We start from the raw sequence: 7,475 nt of genomic DNA, 5'->3' as shown, positions 1-7,475 counted from the left end.
ACGATACCAAACACTTATACCCCCTCCAAAAGCTCATTTATTCCCCTCCCAGTATGTTCACCAATCACTGCTCAACATTCTATCACCATAAATTAGCTTTTCCTGTTTTAAGCTTCATACAAATGGGTTATTAGAGAATGTACCCTTTTGTGTTCAACTTGCTTTCACTCAGCATATTTTTCCATGGCGCTTTATTTATCAACAGGCTATTTTTATTGCTCAGTATTATTCCCTTGTATGAATATACTACAATTTATTTATCTATCCCCCTATTGATTTCAGTTTGGGCCATTATAAATAAGGCTGCTGTGAATATCCATCAGTAAATGTTTGTACAAACATACATTTTCAAATCTTGTAGGTGAATACATGAGAATGGAATTGCTGGATCATACGGCAGATGTAACTTCTTAAGAAACAGCAAACTCTTTACCAATGTGGTTTTGCCACTGATAGAATACCAACTTTACCACTGGTAGTGTGCCAATTTCTCCATATCTTCACTAATTTAGGTTTGTGCTGCTTTGTAATTTTGGCTATTCTGATGGATGTGTAATGGTAACTCATTGTGATTTTATTTTACATTTTCCAGATAACTAATAATATTGAACACACTCATATGCACTTAATGACATTCATATTTTCCTCCTTTCCTTTCATATGGGTAAAGTGTTCCCTTTTTTATTCCTTAGAATGTTATATGCTAAAGGAATTTTTGATGCCCTTTATCAGACTGAGGTATTACCCGGGTTTGTAAGGATTTTCCTCATGATTGTGTGTTGAGTTTTGTCAATTGCGTGTTCTAGATCTGTTGAGAAACTAGTATAATTTTTCCTTTTTTTTATTAATGTAGTGAATTACATTAATTTATTTTTCAATTAATAAATTGAAATAAATCTTGCTGAATAAACCTTGTATTTCTGGGGTACACAACACTGGTCATAAAATATTCTTTTTATATATCACTGAATTTAATTTGCTAATGCTGTTTTGAGGATTTTTATGTCCATATTCATGACACATATTGGTTTGTAATATTCTTTTGTTGCAGTATCTTTGCCAGGTTTTGGTATCAGAGTTATAATCACCTCATAAAATGAGTCGGGGAGGGCTTTCTCCTCCTGTATTTTCTGAAAGAGTTTGTTAAAGACTTTTATCACGTCTTTCATAAATGTTTGATAGAATTTGCTACTCTTGTGTCTGTCACCTGACATTCTTCCTGACTTTCTACCAGTCTATCTTTACTTTGTAATGACCACTATTCTACCTCTCCTGGTTGTCCTATGGTTTCCATCCACCTCAAAAGTGTTTTCTTCTATTAAACTTTCCCTACTGCTATGAGCTGAGAACAATCTTTCATATCTAAACTTTCATATCCCTTTATCCCATTGATTTGGTGCTTATCCTTTTTTGCCTTTGCATTTCAATGATTAACCTTCATGCTTTATATTCCCTACAAGAGATTAAACTTCTTGAATGTATCTTAAAATTGTTTTGAATCAGAGCACACAATACAAAATTTTGTATCTAGTTAGTAATTCATTTTTTATTTCGTTAAAACTAACGGAAGGTGGCCTTTTGCTTCTAACCAATTTAAAGTATTGCAATAGGAATAGTGTTTACCTTATCACCTGAAACAAGTGCACTTCCTCTACCCTAAGGGCAAAATATATGAAACAATAACTTTTAGGACACTGAACATCAGTGATGAAGGGCAGGGATCCCTGTGAACTGGAAAATAAAATGATAGTTCCAGCTGACTGCCCTAAAGAGTTTCTAAGCCACAGCTCTAAACGGTGGAACTGAAGCCAAGGTTGTGAATCTCTTACTTGAGAAGACAGATCTGAGAGAGTCCAGGGAGACAGAGGTGGCTGATGCTCATAGCATACCAGAGAAAAGAGAAATTCAGAGGGAGAGAATTCTGGAAGTCTATAGAGGATTCTCCTCACCTATTCAGCTGCCTAGTGAATTGCGTGAGGAAACTAACCAAGACCAGGGAGGTAAGAGTGGCTGGTGTTGACACAGGTAGAAGAATAATATTTGTTTCTGTAAGTCATCCTGGAAACCTTCATGCTTCACAGGGCATTGGGTAGAAAACCCAGAAGGGTCTTGCTTAAGTAGTGGGAAATAATTAGCCCAAGACTAAATGCTGCTCTGGTCTCACCTAACAAATTATTGTTCAATTATACTATAGTAAAGCTATTAAAAAAAAAACTAATAGGAGGAAGGATTTTTTTTTCTTTTGTTTTGTTTTGCTATCATTCAGCTGAAAATATTGTGGAAAATTTTCTCTGTAATGTTATTTTTGACCTAGTGATATTTAGGAGTGTTTTGGGGGTTTTTCCCAAAATGTTTTTTTTCAGGTATCCCTTTCTTACTAATTTAATATTTAATTCTACTTTGTCAGAACTATTCTGTATATATTAATTCTTTGGATTTTATGAAAATGATCCTATTATCTGAACTAAGGTATAATCTTCTGTCACTGTTTGTCATGTCAGGATTCTAAACTCTATGCTGTCTCCTACTTTTTAAGCCCTCACCAGAAGGCTACCCTACCCAGAATCAGCTTTTAGTCCTAGCTGAGTTCTGAGATCAATTTTCAAATTGAGTTATTCTTTCCCTTTAGCTATGCCTGGCTAAGTGTGGAATGACAGAAGTACTTTTTATGTCTCAGCCTTCACTCCATAGAGCAACAAACAATAGACATTAAAATGGAACATTTGGGAGTTTACTTAGCTTCTGTGTGATTGGAATGACATAGGATGTCCAAGTTGAATTCAAGACCATGCACAGTTCCTCTATTACTTCAAATCCATCAGATAAGTGAATTCCTTTGTGGAAACTTCAGCTATTAGAGGAAAATCATGTCACTGTATATCTCTTCTCTTCTTCCTTTCCTTCTCCATAGTTTTTCATGATGTATTTTATTATGCAAATTTTTATGTGCCAGGCCACAGAATGAACAATGGTTAGCAAAATCTTTGTTAAGATGAGTAAAAAAAGGTATGCCATTAATAATAACTGTTTTTGTTTTCATTAAATTCTGTTAAGTTCATTTAGTTCGTAAGCAACTATTGGAGACAAAAAGACCATATGTTTCTATTTCCACATATACATATCTTTACATATTTAAGAAGTTCCCCTATACTTCTTCCCATACTTAATTTTTCAATAATTAACAATGTCAGAAAGAACCTGCTTCCTGACAGAACACAAATCTTCAAATAATTGAAAATGCACTTACCTTTTCTTACAATTGGATGGCCCAAGCTCTATCTATTATTTCTTCTAGGAATTAGAATTAACTTCAATCCTATCTTTACAGCTAGAAAAGTTTGCACTAAGTTATAGTTAATCACAATCATCATGCCATAGGAAGATGGTAGGAAAAAATAAATTATACCCACATACATATATATTAGATAAATTATTAGCTAGGTTTATCTGCATATCAAGATACATCTATATCTATATCTGTCTATATCATTTATATATTATATATATTATACTATATGTATATATCTAAAGCTCTTTCCACATATATAGATGGAGATATATGTCTATTGATACATATCTAGATGGATAGTTGGATAGATAGATGATAGACAGATAGATAGATAAAAGAGAGCAAGAAAGAAAACAAGTAGGTTCTAGAGTTCTCATTTCTGCAGCTGGCCACAAAGCTGGGTTGGTGTATTTAACATTTTCTCCACTGCTCATTCAACATTCCTCTTGTCCTCAACCAAGACCTAGTTTTTGGGAGTCTTTTACTAGTGGGGCAATCCATATCACAAATTCTGAAGATTCACAATGTGATTAAGACCATAATATACTTTATATTTTAACCTGAGAAACTTTTGACTATGAGAGTGATATTAGTAATTATGTTAGTAATAAGATGTATAAATGAAGACAGTCTCAGGCAAACCAGGACATTTGGCTGCCCTATGTATATGTGAGTTTCTTTTTTTTTAAAGGTTTCAGAAATATTTTTTATTTATTTAATTTTTTAATATAAAACTTATTGTCAAATTGGTTTCCATACAACACCCAGTGTATATGTGAGTTTTTATATTGCTTCACAACACAGCAGTAGGAGGAAGAACTTCAGAATATGCCATGTGTTCCATAAACACTTCTTATCTCCCTTATATACTAGTATATTAATTTCTCCATTAGAGTCAAGATTAAATACCTGATATGTCAACTATAATTCAACAATAAAACTTAAAAAAAAGAGTAAGTATCCTAACAGACATAGGGGGAAGGGAAGAATTGCCCCTTCTATGTCTGATGGCTCACTACAATCATGAGGAGCCAAAAATGCTATGTGGCAATTCAAATCTACAATTAAAATGAAGTATTGTATCATCTTCTAAAGAAAGATTCCTTCTTGGGTATGAAGACTACTACACCTGAAGTTTCTAAAGTCAAATTATTAGTAAGCAAGCATCCTTTGAATGGTTCATTATATGTTGTACTGAAAAGCACATATCACATTCCCATCATATGTTTCTCAGTCACTCTACTTTGTTTATGGGGAAAAAGCATTGTATGTCAGAAAACATCTCTTAATTGGCTTTATAACTAATTTCTTAAAAAGGCAGACCATATATATCAGTCCAACTTTTTCTTAGTGATGGTAAAGCCAGTGAATTGCTTCAGAATAGGCTCATTACTAGACTTTTTTTTTCTTTTTTGTTGCAAAATAAATTTCTTGAATTAGAAGCAATGTAGTCTAGGATATTACAGTGGTGAATAAGACATTCAGATAGAATGATAGTATTGCTGGTAGATGCGTGTTAGGAAGTCAGTGCAAATCCATATGCTATGTAAGTGCAGCCCAAATGAGAACAAATCATTTCCCAATCCATAATGGATGGTTTCCAATGTAACTGTTCTTGCAGCAGATGACTAGCTAGTCTTCTTGGATATACTGATAGATTGGGCATTCAGTAGTAGTATCCAGATTGGCTTTGTTGGGATCATCCATATTTTTTAACCCATGAATTATTTTATTTTCACTTTGATCTCTTTTTCAGGAGCCAAATGAACCAGCACAGAGGTGGCTGAGTGTGAAACAATAAGATAAAAAGATAGAAAGATGGATGGATGAATAGATAGATAGATGATCCCCATTTCCTGAAACAAGCCTCCTAAAACACTTGTAAATAGCGATGCTAGGAGAACCTTTGGTGGTAACATTTAGTCTTTGACCAGTTCCCAGCACAGAGCTCCTAAAACTCTTATAATTTCCTAAGCGATTAGAACACTAGGAGTATCTTTTGTTCTAATATTTTGTCTTTGACCCTGGTTCCTGAAACAGAGATCCTAAATCTCTTGGAATTGCCTGGATATCCTTTGTTCTAATGAGATGACCCTGAGTGAGTTTCTGGATGGCTTCTGGATATAGGCTTGTCATCAGAAAGATCAAGCCATGATCAAGTTTGTAATTTTCAGCCCTATCTTCCATTCTCCAGAGAGGAGAGAGGGGCTGGAAGTGGAATTAATAATTGATCATGCCACCTGAGAAAGTTTCCATAAAAATCCCAAAATTGCAGGTTGGTGAAAACATTCATATACTGGGAGAATGATGTACTCTAATTTCAGAGGGAAAGAGGCTCCTGTACTTCCAGATCTGGCCGTACATATTTCTTCGTCTGGTTATTAATGTTATCATATCCTTTATCATATGATAAACTGGCAAATAGAAGTAAGTGTTTTCCTGAGTTCTGTGAGCTGTTCTAGCAAATAATTGAGTCCAAGAGGGAGGTCATGGGAACGTCCAATTTGTAGCCAATTTGTAGACAGAAACTGTGGATAACCCAGGGGCTTACTACTTGCAATTGGCTTCTAAGGTGTGGGGCAGTCTCATGGGACTAATTCCTTAATCTGTGGGGTTTGCACTAATTTCTTTTATGTTGGAATTAAACTGAATTATAGGACACCCAGCTGAGGTCACAGAGAATTTCTTGATGTGGAGCAAGAAATATTCCACACATCTTGTGTCAGAAGTATTGTGAGTGTGGTAGTAATGTGAGAAACCAGTGAACATTTCATAAAAATACATCATTTATGTTGTCATATAATGGGTTTATTATTGTTACTCTCAATAAATTATTTAATAAGTATTTTAACTTTTCCTCAATTTTAGTTTCTAACATAGCAAGTATCAAAACATACAATCCATAGACACACAGATTAGTAGAACAGACTAGAATAGTAGAACAGAACAGAAAACTCAGAAATGAACCCACAAATATATGGTCAATAAATCTTTGACAAAGCAGGAAAAAATATCCAATCAGAAAAAGACAGTCTCTTCAACAAATGGTGTTGGGAAAACCGGACAGTAACATGCAAAAGAATGAAATTGGACCACTTTCTAACACCATACATAAAAATAAATTCAAAATAGATTAAAGACCTACATGTGAGACCTGAAACCATATAAATCCTAGAGGATAACATAGCCAGTAACTTCTTTGACATTGTCTGTATAGCAACTTCTTTCTAGATGTCTCCTGAGGCAAGAGAAACAAAAGCAAAAATAAACTATTGGGATTACATCAAAATAAAAAGCTTCTGTACAGTGAGGGAAATAACAAAACTAAAAGGCAACCCATGGGTGTCCAATAATGTCTGGGGGATCCTGGCAAGTAGCATGATGAAAAAGAAGTGGGAGAATCTGGGCAATGCTCTAGAGATGGAGGAGATGGAGGAGAAGGTGTCACAGTGTAGTAGGCACCTGGAGGCTGTAAACTCTAGGCTCTGAGGCAGAGATAAACCCAAACAGCCAAGAAGTCTCTAGAGAAGGAGAAAAACAGCCTGATGAACAAAGCCTCCAACTATGAGAAGAAACTAAAGTTGCTTCAGCAGGAGAACTGATAGAACATGTTGCTCTTTGGCCATCTTCATCCTCCTGACCCTCATCCGTACCTATTAGGCAATGTGAACCTGAGATTTCTCCATAGTCAGCACAGGGTTCCCCTTGGCTCCCTGGTCACAATGAAACAAGTCCTTTAAACTTCAAGACAACAAAGGTACAGGAGCATTTCTCTTCAATGGAAACACTGGAGCAGGGCTTCCTGTTGGCCCAGCCCCTCTTGCCCCCTGGTCTTGCTGTGGGGCTTGGGTCTCCAGAAGGACATTGTACTGGTTCCTCTCTCAGTCCAAAGGAAAAGTAATAAACAACAGCCATGCTGGGGGCATATGGGTGGCTCAGATGGTTAAGCATCCTACTCTTGATTTCTGCTCAGGTCATGATCTCATGGTTCATGGGTTCAAGCCCCATGTCGGGCTCTGCACTGATAACACAGAACCTGCTTGGGATTTTCTCTCTCCCTTTTTCTTGGCCCCTCCCCCACTCATGCTCTCTCTCTCTCTCTCTCTCTCTCTCTCTCTCAAAATAAATAATTAAGCATTAAGAACAGCCAGGTTGCTTCTGTCTGCAAAACTTAAAAAAGTAAAAT

At 35.7% G+C, this 7,475-nt stretch overlaps 1 pseudogene; it reads left to right on the top strand.

Annotated features, from left to right (window-relative positions):
- The first annotated feature begins 6,667 nt into the window (after positions 1-6,667).
- LOC125148665 (coiled-coil domain-containing protein 167-like) lies at positions 6,668-6,949 on the top strand (annotated as a pseudogene).
- Positions 6,950-7,475: the final 526 nt, after the last annotated feature.

This window comes from Prionailurus viverrinus, chromosome D3 (assembly GCF_022837055.1).
Source record: "Prionailurus viverrinus isolate Anna chromosome D3, UM_Priviv_1.0, whole genome shotgun sequence".
Classification (NCBI taxonomy): domain Eukaryota; kingdom Metazoa; phylum Chordata; class Mammalia; order Carnivora; family Felidae; genus Prionailurus; species Prionailurus viverrinus.
The sequence above is the reverse complement of the archived record's forward strand: the minus strand, read 5'-3'. Positions and strand labels throughout refer to the sequence as shown.